We start from the raw sequence: 18,769 nt of genomic DNA on the forward strand, positions 1-18,769 counted from the left end.
GTGGAATCTAAGCCTCCTCTTGACATAGATGTGCAATGGACACAACCAATCCAAGGTCCACAGAGAAAATGTGGCATTGGTTGGTGTGGGAAAAGTGGCCAAGGTGGCTGCTGGGTGCGAGGAATAGGAGGAAGAGATGAGATGTGGAGGCGTTTTCGGGACTTGGAGTTGTCCTGGGTGGTGCTTCAGGGACAATTACTGGACATTGTAGATCCTCCCAGGGCCCACTGGATGGAACGTGGGAGAGTATGGGCTATGATGTGGACCATTGACCATGAGGTGCAGTGATGCCCAGAGATATACTTACCAAATGCAATGGATATGTCATGATGATGAGAGAGAGTGTTGCTGTGGGGGGAGTGGTGGAGTGGGGGCGGTGGGGTTGAATGGGACCTCATATTTTTTTAATGTAATATTTTTTAAAAAATGAATAAAAAAAATTAAAAAAAATAAAATAGGAGATATTGCTAGAGATTATGAGAAATGTCTCCTAATTATAAAAGGTGTTTTAAATGAATACCAACTGGCTTCCTGAGGGGTGGGAGTGGGAGATTTGCATTGTAGAAATTGCCAAATTTCCATGGTATAAATATTCACACCATCCATCTCAGTTTCCCAGCTGTAATCACATATACCATGAAATGTGTTGGCTCAACAACAAGAATTTATTGACTCACAGTTGCAGAAGCTAGAAGATTTCCTTCCTCCTGGTTTGGCAGCATTTTGGAGGGTTGGCAATCTTTGGCATTCCTTGGCTTTCATGTCATATAATAAGATCCTTTCCTTATTCTTCCAGATTCCATTTATTTCCAGCTTCCCTATGGCTTTTTTTTTTTTCATGAAACCTCTAGAAATAGGATTAAGGGCCAACCTCATTCAATCAGGCCACTGTCCAACCAAAAATAACATCTTCAAAAGGTACTATTTACAAAGGGGTTCACATCCACAATAATAATATAATATTAAGAATATTTTTTCTGGGATGCAAAAATCTACCTACCAGACCTACTATGGCAAATTTAAATCAGCCAATGTGATGTCATTGAATCTGGTGTTGGAAAGAGATGTGTACATTCAGCTTGCAAGATTAAGCAAGCCAGGTTCAGCATATCACTGCATAAAAAAATCTGAGAGTAATATTTCACAATACTAAATTGGTGTACTCAATAACAAAGTTTCAAAATATATAAAAATTTGACATCTAAAGAAGAAATAGAAAAATCAACAATCATAATAGGAGATATTGAACAAATGAATCTTACGTAAGAGATTGAACAAGAAGATAAAAATTAAATAAGAATAAAGGATAAAAACAACACAAGTAACAAACTTGACCAAGGTGAAATATTAAGAACAATGTATCAAGCAAGAGCACATACATTCTCTTAAAGTTATATAGAATTGTCAATCCTATATTATTTAAAGGAGATATATCTGATAGTGTTCATGACTGGAGAAAACAACAACAAAAAACAGGATTGAGTGATTGTCACATAAGGAAGCTAGCCCTATTGGCAACTATTCTCAGAGCTTGTTTCATGTCTCTATTCTGCAAACTATTTGAAGGGGTTCAGCATGGGGGTAGTTATTGTGTACATCACAGAAGCAATTATGTCCTTGTCATGGGAGTTGATTGATAAGGAGAAAAAGTACACACCTGCAAGTGTACCATAGTATAAAGACACCACAAAGAGATGGAAACCTCAGGTAAAAAGTGCTTTGAAGAATCTCTTGGTGGAGGGGACCTTCAGGACAGTGGTCCCAATGCGACTATAAGAGCCCAAGATACTACATAAAGACAGAATGAAAAGTACTCCCCCCTAGCTGAAGATGGTTAACTAATTGAGGGAGGCGTCTGAGCAGGCCAGCTTCAGGAGGGTTGTGAGAGCACAGAAGTGGGTGATGGAACAGTCATCATAGAAGGACAGTTGGGCCGAAAAGAGAGTGTGCAAAAGTGCATGGGCACAAGAAAAAAACCAGGACCCAGCCACCAACAAGACACACAGCTCCTCCCTCATGATGGTGGTGTAGTGCAGTGGGTCGCAGATGGCCACATACCTGTCATAGGCCATCGCTGCGAGAAGAAAACTGTCAACAGAAGCAAATAATGTATTAAAATACATCTGGGAAATGCACCCTGCATATGGGATGAATTTGTGATTTGATTGAATATCCATCAACATCTTTGGGACAGTGACACATGAAAAAGAGACATTAGTGCAGGCTAAGTGGCTGAGGAAGAAGTATATGGGGGTGTGGAGGCGAGAGTCCAGACTGATGAGCAGGATGATGAGCAGGTTCCCCAGCACTGTGGTGAGGTACATGCCCAGGAAGAGGGCGAAGAACACGCCCTGCTGCTCTGGCTGGATGGGGAGTCCCAGGAGGAGGAATTCAGACACGCTGCTCTGGTTCTCCCTCTCCATGCTGCTCTTTTGCCTTTGCTGAAACTAAGGAAAGAGGAAAAAGATCAGAAAACTGGAAATAGTGAACATGGCCATAACATTATGGTCATGTCCTTTTTAGTATGAAAATTATTAATTTTTAGTTATATTTTGTTCATTTCTCACAACTTTCTGCCCGTTCTGGCTCCTATGACATATCAAACTCTCACAATAATCAAGAGTTATTTCAAAAAAAAAAAAAAAACCCACAAAAAACCTATTCCAGGCACTATATTAAGTACCTAATATATTAATATATATAGTAGTAAACAAGAAATGCAAAGTCTCTACATTCAAGAAATTTAAATTTTTATAGCAGATCAAATCCAAACCTCAGTATTTTACTATGGCTGAAGTGTGAATTGGGCACCATGTAAAAGGGTTGTATAACTCTCTGAGTTGGACCAGAATTACTAACACTGGTCACAGGTTCACAATGAAATTGGATGTGTCCTAGATGATCAGAGCCATTTAAAATTCTCTGTAACAGAATTGTTATTCAATTCACATTAACAAATCAACATTAATAATAATGCCAAATACTTATACTTAAAATATACTATGCTAGGCAATATGCCAACCAAGGATTTTAATTCTAATGAAGTACTCTCTATAGCCCTAATGAATAGATATTTTTATACTCATTTTAGGTATGAGAAAGTAAAAACATGTGTTATTTAGGATGCAAAGGTACATGGTTCATACATACAACAGAGGGAATTACAATATAATCTGTCTGACCAGAACCCATGCTCTAGACCACTCTTCATAGAATTCATACCTCTCATTGCTTAGAATAAACCAGACACACTGTTATGTCATTACCTTTGTGCAAAATGTCCTTAGCTACCTTGTTAGAAAATTTTACCACTCATCTTTATATATCATACAGTTTACAGAGTGTTTTCTCATGATTTAACTTTTCTCCAAACAAAAAGTAGTTATTTAGAGACTGTACAGTATACAAGGCATATATTATGACCTTCATTTTCTGAATATGACAACTAGGGCAAAAGAAATAAATAACTTAAATAAAGTGGCTCACCTGAATTTTAGCAATATTGCAGCACCAATTCTCCTTTCATTGGACACACCCAGGACAACTAAAATTGACTGATGATGCACAATGCCCATCCCAAAAAACAGAGTATGTACACCTGCAAGCATGACAGTTCCATCCATCTGTCCCATGGAAACTTACGCCCCTTTCAGTCAGAAACAGAGTGGGCATCACCATCCTAAAATCCTCAAGATTGAGGAATGAACAAATGTAAGGGGAAAAAAACTATGGAGTAACGTAGATGTATTATTATTATAGCAATGGAAGATCCTATAATATTGATATAAAGGTAGTGGTCACCAGCGGTTCTGAGATGAGGGACAAGGAAGAATGGGTGTAGGATGTAGAATTTGGGGGACACTGATATTATTCTAAATGACATTGAAATGATGGCCATGGTCCATTATACTTTTTTGTCAAAACCTGTAAAAATGTACAGTGCAAAGTGTAACCGATAATGTAAACATTCACCACGGTTAGTAGCAATGCTTCAATATGTGTTCATCAATTATAATAAATAGAGCACAGTAATGAAAGATGTTAATGGGGATCAGTGTGGAAGGGGAAAGGGGTGGGGAATATGGGAATGCCCCTGTATTTCCTTTTTTTTTTAATGTTAAAAAGATGACATTTTATTATGAGATTCATAACATATGTAGGTATAAAATAGCACAATAGCATGGAATGGGGGAGAATAAGTAAAATTACAGTTTCAAATTTCTTACATTTTATGTGAAGTGATGCAATATTAATGCATCATATATGTAATCTAAAGATTCTTTAAAAATAAAACAAAATAAAATAAATAAGGTGGCTCAGATGATTGATATTGGATCCCAAATCTAAGGTTTTTTGGACTGGGAAGTTAAGCTAGAGGTAAGAATTACCAAACACATAGCCCTGAAGAAAGAATAAAGACTAGTATTCTCTCTTAAATATAGGAGCATGACAGCAAACCCCATAAAGGGCCATATAATTGCTCAGGGGCACTAGTTGTATCAGTTCATGGCACCAGAAGGACACAGACCTGATATGCTTAGGTGCAGTTGTTCTCTGACATATGCTATGTCAGCCTGCACCACAAGCTCAGGGATCTCAGAGAAAAATCAGAAGGGATGAACCAACCAGGAACCTTGATTCAGGCAGGACCGTGCATGAAGAATGTAGCTGGGTTGTTGCTCTGAGGAGGTGCAGACAGGAGGTTAGGCTGTCACCTTGAGGTATGAAAGGAAGGCTTTGGTTGGGTTTATTGCTCTGATTTGAATATAATCATCCCCAGATTAGATGAAATAAGGAAACTCCATGACAATACACTGGATTTGGAGAAAGACAACAAAAATACTTCTTCTTTACTGAGAACCAATTATACAACAAACATTGTGTTGAATAAATGATATGTGTTGCCTCATTTAATCTTCAAAATAACATTTACCCTTTATTTACCAGTGAGAAAACACAATCTCAAGAGCTGAGAGTCACTTCCCAAGGACGTAAAGAAATGTAAGGGCCAGAGGAGGGTTGGGCCCAAGGTTGACTTACTGAGGACACTGAACTCTTATGTACCAAAATATGATCCCTGCCCAGTGGTGGAAATGCACATGAATTTGAATAACAGGAAAGGAAATATTTGAGTTCAGAAGGACCAACCAGAACCTCCTCAAGCACACACATGAAACACACACACACACGCACACTTAAACTGTTGATTGGGGATTTTTAACCACATTTGATCTATATCAATCCCAAGAAAAAGACAGTAAGTGTGTGGTTCAGTTTCCAGTGCAGCATATAAATGCACCTCAAATAATTCACAAGATTGAACACAATCACTACACACAAACCAACCACATACAAACTCTATTAACTGTAGCATCTCAACACAAACATAAAACACCCAGATACACATTCAAATCAGATAAAATATATATGTAACTCATACTCTGAGTCTAGATTCATGCATGCAGAGACACATGCAAAACAACAAAAACATGCAGGTCACATACATCACACAAAAAATCATACAAAAACACATCAATTAAACACACTTACCTCTTCACATTCAAGCAATAAACAATGTACATGGTCACAAACACACAACCTCATCTTGGATAAAATTGACAAAGGAAACATATATCTACATTTCAAATGTAAATAATTACCACACAGACCCACTGGAAATATACAAGCAGACCTACAGTCAGGCAGAGACACAATTGGCTGCCTAAAGATTTCCAGCTCACCCTTACCTAAGCCAGTCTTTGGTGAACTCTGTACTTTCTGATCCAGTTACTGGAGTTCTTAGCTTTTGTTGAGGACACCAGTAATGTAGGAGTAAGAGGAATATTTTATATCCACAAATTCTAGAGCTTTCTATGTCTTTGATCTTCAGGGAAACAGGCAGAAGGGTAACATTTTACCAACCATGGGGAAGACTCAGAAAATATCCCTAAGCTCATGTTTAAGGAATGAATCAAATTAGACTAATTGCCTTCACTTTTCTATCAGACCTTTGGGACAAGCCTTTGCAGGGACTAGAGGGATTTGGGTAGGAGAGACACAGATATCAGGGACATGCTGAGTTCCTTTCTGCCTGCTTATAGTTCCAGCTGGGAACCAGGAGTGGCTTAGTCCTCCAGCCTGATGAAGCCAATGCATTCACTCAGCCTTTCCCAACAGCACACTGTGATCCAGATATAGAAAGATCTGGCTGTTGCAAACTTCCACACCATTTATTCTTTTTTTCTCTCTCTCTGCTTTTTTAAAATGTTACATTCAAAATAAATGAGGTCCCCATATACCCCCACCCCCCTCACCCCACTTCTCTCACATCAACAACCTCTTTCATCATCATGGGATATTCATTGCATTTGGTGAATACATTTTGGAGCACTGCTGCACCACATGGATAATGGTTTACATTGTAGTTCACACTCTCCCCAAGACCACCCAGTGGGCCATGGCAGGACATACAATGTCCAGCATCTGTCCCTGCAGTACTAATCCAAGACAACTCCAAGTCCTGAAAATGACACATCATTTATTCTTGACACCATGAAAGCATGAATCTTGTTTAACTTCACACATTGCAAGTTTCTTCTCTACACTGGAAGACCCTACAGGGTATGAGGTTTGCATTTTCTTAGATATGGTAAAGTGGGGATATGTAACCCATGGGTTCAGTACTTAGACAGAATTAGATTGGGTTTTGCCAGGCATTAGTTATTGGCTTTGAGTAAGTAAAGCAACTTCTCCTAGACTTCTTTCATCAGGTGTAAAGTGCATATAATAATTATTGTCATCATGAAGTAATTAAAATGAAAAAAGTATAACACATAAAAAACATGTAATAAAAGTCCAATTGTTATACTTGAATCTTTCAATTAAAGATAATTATATTTAACATCATTGATATATTATTGCTATTATATGGATGACTGAATTGATTAATGGATTATTTACAACTTAATATGACCTAAGAAAGATCTAAGTTGTCTCCACAAAACAAAACATTATGTGATTCCAAATTCAGTAGGTCATTCAATGCAACTTTACTTCTCCTTCGTTTAACACATGTTAATCGGCGCCTCCACTGGCTGGATAATGCCTAGGTTCTTCTTACTCTCCAGAAAATGGTCATTGTTTCAGAATTCTCCTCAAAGTTCTCCCCTCACTTTTGGATTGCAAATGGTCACAACTTGGTAGGGAGGATCACTGGTATGGGGTGTTGGTGATGGGGAAATGTGCGGAGAGGTGTGCACCTGGGACATGCCTCTGTGGTATATGAATATGTTCAAGCGCTCATGTCTTGGTGGGTGGAGTCCCACACAATAACCAAAAGAATATTAAATTCTGATTCTTCAAAGTCCTGCTATGTTTTCTAATAGAGTGGCAAGAATCCCTTGAGTACCTGGGCAGGACTTAACAAAGGATGACAGACCATTATGCCAGGCCCTTGTTATTGATGATTGTACTTATGAGCCTTTCTTTTGTAAAATTGAAATTTAGCCTAGTATTATATATTGCTTAAGAATTAACTTCTGAAAGCCTCCTGGTTGCTCAAATGTGTCCCCTCTCTAAGCCAAACTTAGCAAACAAATGCACTACATTCCCCCCAGCATGGGATATGACTCCTGGGGAAAAGCCTCCCTTGCAGTGAGGCATTATTACCAAGTACCAACTAGCAATGCGTTTGGAGAAAGGCTTTGACTAAAATGGGGAAATACTAAATGCAAATGAGTTTTTATGGCTAAGATTTCAAAGTGAGTAAGGAGGTTATTCCAGAGGTTACGCTTATACATGTCTCAGCAGGATCTCATTGATTGCCCCAGTAAACAGTGCCTCAGACAGCAGGGCTCTTGGGGGCACCAGAGATATCTAGACATTATATGTAGGGCAGATAAGCTCAGGAATTTGGCACCTTGTCAGTGGGCCTTACTTGAGAATATATGCCCCTCACTGTAATAGAGTAAGACTCATTTATAATTTCCCTACACAAGGCTCTTCTGTGCCTTTTATTTGAACCTATAATTAGTGCTATACTTGTTAAATTTATGTCCTAGTGACTTAAATCATTTGGTCTGTTATATGCCAGTTGAGGTCTGAATCTCAAAAGAGTTGCAACACCTCCTCTCCAGTTCATTGGATTCACCCAAGACAACAAATAATGGATGTTGCTGGATAATGTCCACTCACAAAAACTAGAGAGTATCTGTCTACAATGGCAAGCAAGACAGTTTCATCTATCTGCCCCATTGAATCTAACCCTTCTCAATTAGAAACAGAGTAGACATCACCATCCTCAAATCCTCAAGGTTGAAGAATGAAAAAAATAAAGGGGGAATGCAACTGTGGACTAAAGTAGACTTATTATTCTAGCAGTGGAAGAACTTGTATCATTGATATATAGGCAGTGGTCACCAGAGGTTCTGAGGGGAGGGAGAGAGAAGAATAGGTGTAACAAAGGGGCATTTTTGGGACATTGGAATTGTCCTATATGACATTGCAATGTCAGATACAGGCCATCATACATTTTTCAAAACCTATAAAATACTGCAGGGCAAAGCGTAAACTTTAATGTAAACTATAGTTCATGGTTAGTAGTACTGCTGCAATATGTATTCATCAAGTATAACAAATGCACATACTAATGAAAGATGTTGTTAATGTGGGAAGGTGTGGGAGGGGCAGGGGTTGGAGGTATATGGAAATCCCCTTATATTTTTGATGTAACATTTATGTAATCTAAAACTACTTTAAAATTTTTTTAAATCAAATTTATAGGGAACAAACAAAACGTTCTCTCCTCCCCAGTTTTCCCAGTTCTCAACTCCCATGCCACAGATATTATCACAAGCAGAATTTGCTCTACTATATTGGACATATTCTTTCCCCAAAGTCATAAACAACTCTAGGACAGAGGTTGTGTAGTTAACTTCCCCCCTTTCTTCCACCACTTAGAGCCTAGCATGAGTTAGGACATGCGTGAAGCAGCAAAAATATAACCTAAAGTAACCTACTGCCATATAACCCTTAAAATCTCCAACATCCCACCATGTTAAAGCTGCCATGTACTGAACATGTGATATATGAACAAGCATGATCTTCCACTGTGCATATCCCACCTAACCCTGCCCTAAATCCCACATCATATCACGCTAACTTCTATGACTACCCTCACCTCACCCTTCTTCCATAAAAATCCTACTAGTCTTTCCATCAAGGGCACAGATTTGGGTTTTATCTCCTGTCTCCTTGCTTGGCTGCCTTTCTTTTGTGGGTGTTATGGTACTGACTTCCATGAACATCAGTCAATGAGCTGATTCACTCAGTAACAATTTTACACTTTCAAGCTGATTCTGTCTATAAAAAGTTAACAAGTTTATATGTGTCAGTTGCTTCATAGAGTGACCAACTGTCCTAGATTGCCTGGGTCTGAGGGATGTGCCAGAACACATGACATTCAGTGCAACAACCAGGACCGTCCTGGGTAAACTGGAATGACTGATTACCATAGTTGCTGCTTGTTTTAAAAAAAAATAAAATTCAGCATTATGCCTGAGATGGGCTTAGGGCCAGGACATGGGCGCATTTATTTAGGATCCCAAAAAGCACAATTGAAAAATGGGGAAAGTGATGCAAGGGAAAAAGAAAAATCAATAAAACATACATAATGAGCATGTTACTGCTATGGGCAACAAGGACTGGATTCAGTGTACCCTCTTAGAAAGTGTTGAAATATGTCCCAGAAACATCTCCTTCCTCTAACATCCATATCTATTCCCTTCACCCTCATCCAATACATCTATTCCTGATGGCTTGCCTGGCGGATTGACCTAGAACTTCATCCCTGAGGGGTGAGAGCTCTTGGTTACCTGCCATAGGGTAGATACTGCAACTGTCACTTTAATGTTATCAACAAGCAGAAAGCAATCTGGGTGGTAATTGGACTGATTGCTCCCTTGAAAGTACTGAACTTAAAAGTAGCCCCTTCTTTGACAATGTCTTCCAGCAGGAAGAACCTAACTAAAATTACCAGTCATCATATTTTAAGATAAGGGGATCCCCCCCTTTGTTTGTTTTAAAAATTCTCCCTCCCAATCACAGACCAAGACTCCTAAACCCCCAAACCTAAAGTTGCCAGGAGAGTAAATATCCCAGGTATGAAAGATCCATAGGAGGGAACACAATGTGTTTGGATTTCTCCATCTCATGATAGGGTCACCAGAGGGATTGTAGCAACCTACTTTCACACCTTGATTCCTAGACATGTGTATTCTGGACACAGCACCATATAATGGCCAATATTCAATATTATATGTTCCAACCTGGAGGACAATGCCCCATTTCTCACAGCATTGTCAAGCTAGTCCTGTTTGTATTTGTCAAGTCAAATGACCCAAGTGGCAAAAAAGCTTGCAACACAATCTGAACCAAGTGCAGAGACCGCTTTTGCTCCAGAACTTATCAATATCTGACTTCCAAATCACCTAATACATGGGTCAATGAAATGTTACCAAGATGCAGTGTTTCCAAGATGCAGAGCTTTACCATGTGTTTCATAAGTTGTTTTTAGTGGTGGGAGGTGCAAGGTGCATTACTTGCCTTTTATTTTAGAAGGGTTGCGCCAGTATGATCTAAAATTTTCAAACCCTGAAATCTTGACTGATTTGGGAGGATTGGTAAACCCCGGAAATGTACCTACCCATTTAATTCATAATCCTGGCTTCTGCAAAAATCATAGAGATCATGGCAATTGATAATGGAATATTTTAAACTTTACCAAATAAATGACCCAACTACAAACAGCTATGGTGGATGTGACATCTTTTTTAGAATTGATCAACACATTTTGTAGCATGTGGTATGTGACTACTGACATGGCAAATGTTCTTTTTCAATGTCTACCAGGAAAAAGGCTCAAAGGAATTTCATATGGACCTGGGAAATATAGCAGTTTACTTTCACTGCCTTATCCCAGGGCCTTCTTCATACTTCAGGGTGGCACCAGTGTCTGCTATTCTGCACCAGTAGTAGTAGTGTTTCTAATTTATTCTCTTGTCTATTTGGGCAGATTTGGGACTTTCATTTGACTGCTCTGGCCATTACTGTACATCAGCAGGAAGTATTCTCTAAAAAAAGAATATGTGTATTCAATTTAGCAAATTGTGTTAAAAATTTCTCATATGTGAGAAAAATTGGTTGATAATTTCCTTTTCTTATTATAATGCTGGCATCATAGAATTAGTGGAGAATTAGTCATTTTCATTCGTTTTTTCTTGAATTGTGTATAATTGGTCCTATTTTTTCATTACATATTTGATAAAATTCATCAGTGAAGCCATCTAGACCTGGAGTATCCTTTGAAACAAATATTTAATTAAAAGGTAAATTTTCTTTTTGATGTAGTACTAGTCAAGTTACCTATGTCTTGTTTTTCTTTTCTTTTTTCTTTTTCTGCTTTATTGGTGTATAACTGACACAAAATAAACTGCACATATTTATAGCATAAAATTTGAAAGTTTTGACATAAGTATATATCCAAAAAGCTTTCACAACAATTAAGATAGTTAATATATCCATCACCTCCAAGATTGCCTTATCCCAATTTGTAATCGCTTCCCACCTCTCTTCTCTATACTTCTCTTGCCAACTACAATCTGCTTTCTGTCACTACAGATTAATTTGCCCTTCCTAAAATTTTATGAAAATACAATCACATAGTATGTATTATATTTTGTCTAAATTCTTTCTTCGAGAATAATTATTCTGAGTTTCATAAAAGTTTGGTGCATCAATATTTTATTTCTTTTATTACTGAGTAGTATTCTGTTGAATATTCACCTATTCATTATTATTTCCATTATGGGTTTATTTTTATTTGAGTTTATTAAAATGCACCTTGAAAACATTACGCATAGTGAAATAAAAAGTTACATAAGGAGAAATATTGTATGGATTCACTTATTTGAAATATCTAGAATAAGCAAATTTGTATAAACAGAAAGTAGATTACAGATTACCAAGAATGGTGGGGAGCACAGAATGAGGAGATTTTGCTTAATGGGTGCAGTTTCTTTTTGCAGTGATAAAAAAGTCTTAGTAATGAATGGTGGTGATGGTAGCAGTGCATGATGAATGTAATAAAAGTCACTGAATTTTAAGCACAAAAATGGATAAAATGGCAAATTTTGTTTTACATATATTATCAGAATATAAATGAAATAATGGATAAATAAATATTTATACTAAAATATAAATAGAGTAAATTGGTATGAGCACTTATAAGAAAATGTTTTAATGGACATATGTTTTTATTTCCAGTGGGTAAATGCCAGGAGTAGAATAGCTAGATTATTTGATAAGCATATAATCAACATTTTAAAAAATTGCCAAAGTATTTTTCAAAATTGTTGCACCAATTGTCATCACCACTGTATAAGAATTTGAATTCCTCCACAATATCACTAACACTTGGTGTGGTCACTCTCTTTAATATTAATATTCTGCCATATGTGTAGTGATCTCTTTTTGTGGTTTTAGTTTGTATTTCAAATTATGTTAAGTATCCGGTTGTGTGTGTGTTCCATTAATATATCTCTTCTGGGATGGCATCTGTTCAAATCTCTTTTTCATTTTAAAATTTGAGTTGTTTATTTTCTTGTTACTGAGTCTTTGAGAGTTCTTTATAATTTGGGGGTACTAATCCTTTATCAGAGAAATGATTTGCAAATATTTCCCCCATCTTTGGCTTATTTCTTCTCTTAAGAGTCTCTTTCAAAAAAACATGATGAAGTCCAATTTGATAAAGTCCATTTTCAATATTTTCTTTAATGAATTGTTCAGTTAGTGTCTTTGAATAAATCTTTGCCTAACCAAGACCATAAATATTTTCATATTTTTTAGTTGTGTAATTTTGGATTTTATACTTGTGTGTATTATCCATCTTGAATTAAGGTTTTTATTCAGTGTAAACAGGTGAGTTCATTTAGTTAAATATGGAAATTCAATTATTCTAGCATCATTTGTTAAAAGACTATTTTTACCACGAAATTGTCTTTGCTCCTTTAAAGAAAAACAATTGTTCACACATGTGAGGATCTATATCTGAGTTTTATTCTGTTTCATTGATTGATTTGTTTTTTTCTTTTTTTCTTCTTTTTTAATTAATATTTTATTTTTAAAGAAGCTTTAGATCACATAAAAAGATAAGGGATTACCATACGCCCAACTCCCTTCCACTCCCAAACTTTCCCACAGCAACAACCCTCATTAGTGTGGTACACTTGTTACAACTGATGAACACTTATTGAAGGAGTGCTACTAATTTTGGACTACAGTTTGCATTGTAGTTTTTCCTCTCTCCTACACAAATTTGTCGGTTATGGCAAAATATATAACAGCTTGTATCCATCACTGCAATGTCATGCAGGACAACTTCAGTGTCCTGAAAATTCCCCCATATTACACCTATTCTTCCCTCCCCCATCCCTCTGAAACTTTGGTGGCAACTGCCTTTATGTCATTGATATGAGTCTTCCATTGTAAGTCTATAGAAGAAGAAGAAGAATTCTAATTTAGTCCATTGTTCCTCCCCCAATCTTGAGGATTTGGGGATGGTGATGACCACTCTTCTACAAATTAAGAGGTGGCTTAGCTCCCATGGGGCAGATGGATGAAACTATCTTGCTTGCAGTTGCAGACACTCTCTGTTCCTTGGGGTGGTATTGTCTATGATCTCCTTACTAGTGTCCTGGGTGAGTCCTATGAACTGGAGAGGACGAGTTGCTACTCTGCTGAAATTCAGGAATCAATTGGCACATGGACAGATCAAAGATTTGAGTGTCTGGGACATAAATTTTTCAAGTATACTGCTCATTATAGGTTCAAGTAAAAATGGCAGATGAGTCAGGTGTAGAGAACCTATAACTGAGTAACTCTGTTACACTGAGGAGCATAAATTCCAAAGTGAGACCCCCTGAAAGGGTGCTGAATTCCTGATCTGTCTGCCCTGCTCATAGTTTCTGGATGTCTCCAGAAACCTCAGGAGTCATGCTATTTGAGGCAATATTTACATTGGCAGTCAATGAGATCCTGCTGAAGCATGCATAAACGTAACCTCTGGGATGATCTCCTCACTCACTTTGAAGTCTCTTAGCCATATAAACTTGTTTGTCTTTTCTTAAAAATTTATTTATTTTTATTTTTAAAAATTTTTTAGCATTTCTTTTTTAAAAAAATTGTTATTGTATTTTTTGAAGATACATAGATCACAAAAAGTGTTACATTAAAAAATACAAGAGGTTCCCATATACCCCACTTCCCCCCTCGCCACTCCTCCAACATCAACAACCTCTTTCATCATTGTGGCACATTCATTGCTTTTGGTGAATACATCTTGGAGCACTGCTGCATTGCATGGATTAGAGTTTACCTTGTAGTTTCGATTCCCTCCCCAGTTCATTCAGTGGGTTATGGCAGGATATATAATGTCCAGCATCTGTCCCTGCAATATCATTTAGGACAACTCCAAGTCCCAAAAATGCCCTCACATCACATCTCTTCTTCCCACTCCCTGCTCTCAGCAACTACCATGGCCACTTTCTCCACATCACTGCTACAGTTTCTTCTGTTACTAGTCACGATAGTTCTATAGTAGAATACCAGTAAGTCCACTATAATCCATATTTTATTCCTCCATCCTGTGGACCCTGGGATGGTGATGTCCATTCCACATTTAAATTGAGAGGGGGCTTAGAGCCCACATGGTTGATGGATGTGATTCTCCTGTTGGAGTTGTAGGCATTCTTGGCTCCCCAGTGTGGTGGTCAACCATCTTCACCTCCCTGCCAGCTGACCTGGGTAAGCCCAATGAACTGGAGAGTAGGAGTTGCAACTATGCTGAGAATCAGGGCCCAGTTGGCACATAGCCAGACCAGAAATTCAAGTCTCCTAAGTGTACATCAACCCCAGTGCCAAACATAGGTTCAGCAAAAGTGACAGTAGAGGCATGTGTAGAAAGGTCACATCTGAGTCCAACTCCATCACATTCAGGAATGCAAACTCCAAAGCAGGGCCCACTGACAAGGCATTGAACTCCAGAGCCACCTGCCATGACTTTAGAAACTGTGTGTCTCTGTAGCCTTCAGGTGCACCAGTACCTGAGGTTTTATCTACTTTGCATATTTCTGGGATCCTGCTGAGGCATGCATAAGTGTGACTCCTCTGATGACCTCTCAACATTTTATGCAGACTCGTAGCCCTATAAACACATTTGTCTTTACCCCTTCCCTGTTTTGGTCATGGTCTTTTTCCAGTTGCGTTGGTACTTGTTACTTGGTAGTAATCTCTTGGTGTCAAGGAGGCTCATCCCTGGGACTCATGTCCCATTCTGGGAGGAAGGTAGCACATTTTAATGCTGATTTTGGCTTAGAAGAATGCCACATTTGAACAACAAGGAGAGTCTCAGCAGGTAACTCCTAGGCAGTATATAATACTAGGCTAAATTTCAATTTAATAAGAAAAGGTTCATAAGTACAATTATCAGTATCAAGGGCCTGGTGTTACAGCCTGTCTTCCTTCACTAGGCACTGCCCTTGCACTAAGAGGATTCTTGCTGTCCTATTACAGAATGTAGCAGAACTCCCCAGGATAGGAATTCAAAATTCTTTCAGTTATTGTGTGGATCTTGATCTATGGAGACAATGGCCTGTGAACACTTGATCATATTCATATGCCTTAAAGGTATGCTCCAAGTGCACCCCTTCCCATGCATACCCCCATCACTGGCACCCTGCACCTGTGATTGTCCCCTGCAACAGCTGTGACCCTTCTGTGATCCAAAACTTCTCCAAAAATGAAGTCAACAAAGTAACCCATAATTAAAAAGGAAAGGAATAATAATTTTAAAATAATAAAATTTAAAAAAAAATAATTGAAATATAAAAGAATTTTTAAAAAAAGTTCAGAGTTTGTCTTTCATCAATGTAAGATCTGTTGTCCTGTATGTACAATGACATTTTCTCCATATATTCCCTCAGTGCCTTATTTTTTTTCATTTTCTCTTCAAAGAAGCTTTCATATAAAGAAAAGATACAGAAAACATAAGGGATCCACATATACCCAGTGCCTTCTCCCTTTTCCCTATTAATAACATTTTACATGTGGATGATGCACTTGTTAGAAATGATGATAAATGTTCTATATTTTGGATTGTATACTTTTATAAGTTTTGACAAAACTTGAGGTGGCCATTATTGCAAGATCACACTGAACAATTCTAATGTCCTAAAAAATTCCTACATACCATCTGTTCTATTCTTCCTTCCCCCTTCCTTCTGAACCTATGTTAAGTGCTAAGTTTCAATTTTTGAAGAATAAAGTTCATGATTACTTGCAATACTATTAAGGACTTGATATATTGGTCTGTTTTATTTTATCAGGTACTGCCTACATCCTTGAGGGATTCTCTTCCCTCTAATTGAGAACATAGCAGGACTCCCCAGGATGGGAGTTTAATATTTTCTCGTTTATTGTTTGGGTCTCCACTCACTGACATAACTCACTTTGACGAGATGAATACTTACATATTCCACAGAAACAAACCCCAAGTGTGCCCTGTCCCACATACCCCTGCACATCCAACACCTTACACCAGTACCCACCACTGCCATATTTGCCAAAAGAACATTCCCAACATTGAGTTTCATCCACAGACCTGCAAATCCCCAGAATTCACCTGCTCCTTCCCTCAATCCTCCCCCCAGTTCCATGGATAGTACAACTCAGCTCCCCCACACACTACTCCCCCTCACAGACCAGCACTGCTGAAACCAATCACATCACTGCACTACTGTCATGCTCATCTGCACCACAATTACACCATTCAACTTACCATAGATTTTACCCAGATAGGTATCGAGTCACCAATCTCTACACCCTTTCTGTCTCCTGTAAACCTGTCTTCCAGGCTCCACCTCTGTGTGATAATACCGCATTCCTTTTTTTATTTTTTAGAAATACTTTTTAATTTTTAAAAAGATACTTAGATGACATAAATGTTTCATAAAAAGTATAGGGGATTACTGTATACTCCACTCCATACCTCTCCCACCTTTTACCACACTGACAATATCTTTCATTAGTGTGGTCCATTTGTTACAATTAATGAACACATTTTGGAGCATTTCCACTAAGTGAGGATCATAGTTTACATTGTAGTTTCCACTCTCTCCCACACGATTTTCTAATTTATGACAAAATATTTAATAGCTTATGTCTGTCATTGCCATGTCACTCAGGGCAATTCCCGATTCCTGAAAATGCCCCTATATTACAAAAATTTTCTCTCTCCTTCCCCTCAGAACCTCTAGCAGCCACTGCATCCACATCAATGATGAAAATTCTTCCATTGTTAGAACCACAAAAATTCTATAAGAGAATACCATTAAGTCTACTCTAGTTCTTCATTCATTCTCAAATTCTGAGGATCTGGGATGGTGGTACCCACTCCATCTCTAATTGAGAAGGGGCTTAGCTCTCATGGGGCAGATGAATGGGACTATCTTGCTTGCAGTTGTAGACTGTCTGTTTCTTCAGATGGTCGTTGTCAATAATCATCTCCTTGCTAGTTGTCCTGGGTGTCTCCAATGAACTGGAGAGTAAGTGTTGCATTTATGTCGAGATTCAGAGCTCAGTTGCCACATGGACAGCCCAAAGATTTAAGTCCTTTGGACATGCACCTATCAACTCTAGTACTAACTATAGGTTCAAATAGAAGGGGCAGAAGAGCCATGTGTAAGGTAACCACAACTGAGTCCAACTCTGTCACATGGGTGAACATAAGTTCCAAAGTAGGGCCTACTGGCAGGATAACAAAATCCTGAGTTGTCAGCCCTGCCAATAGTGTCGGATGTTCTAGAGCCCTCAGGAGCCATGTTATATAAGGCAATATTTACTTTGGAAGTCAATGAGATCCTGCTGAGACGTGCATAAGCATAAACTCTGGGATTACCTTCCGACTCACTTTGAAGTCTCTTAGCCATATAAACTCATGTGTCTTTACCCCTTCCCTCTTTTGGTCAAGGTCTTTTCCCAGTTGCATCTGTACTTGGTACTTGGTGCTTGGTAGTAATCACTTAGTGCCAGGGAGCCTCATCCCTGGACATAATGTCCCATGGTGGGGAGAAGGTAGTGCATTTATATGTTGATTTAGGCTTAGAGAGGAGCCACATTTGAGCAACAAGGAGGCTCTCAGCAGGTTACAGTTAGCCATCCTATAATAGTAAGCTGTTTCAATTTCAAAAGTAAAGGTTCACAAGTATAGTCATAAGTATAAAGTGTCCATCAATTGTTCATCCTCCCTCATTAGTCCCTCTACTGGGGAGATTCTTGCTGTCCCATTAGAGAATGTGGCAGAGCTCCCCAGGATGGGAATTTGATATTCTTTGGGTTATTGCATCAATCTCCACCCACCAAGACAATACCCCATGCAAATTTGAACACATTTATATGCCTTATAGGTATGTCATATACCTCCTCCCATGCATCCCCATCACTGAATCCCCACACCAATGATCCTCCCCTGACACAGTTGTAACCCTTCTTGATGCAAAACTTCTTCAAAAATTAAGCCAACAAAATTACTAAATACAATTAACAAGAAAATTAAATGATGATAGTTTTGAAATAACAAATAAAACAAAAACATTAAAAATTTTTGAAATAACAAAAAATAATTAAAAATACAACAGTAAAGAAAAAATGATATTTT

At 38.1% G+C, this 18,769-nt stretch overlaps 1 pseudogene; it reads right to left on the reverse strand.

The window, feature by feature from the left end:
- Positions 1 to 1,489: 1,489 nt before the first annotated feature.
- LOC131279621 (olfactory receptor 1J4-like) lies at positions 1,490 to 2,423 on the reverse strand (annotated as a pseudogene).
- Positions 2,424 to 18,769: the final 16,346 nt, after the last annotated feature.

The sequence above is a fragment of the Dasypus novemcinctus genome, chromosome 8, assembly GCF_030445035.2.
Source record: "Dasypus novemcinctus isolate mDasNov1 chromosome 8, mDasNov1.1.hap2, whole genome shotgun sequence".
In the NCBI taxonomy this organism is placed as follows: Eukaryota; Metazoa; Chordata; class Mammalia; order Cingulata; family Dasypodidae; genus Dasypus; species Dasypus novemcinctus.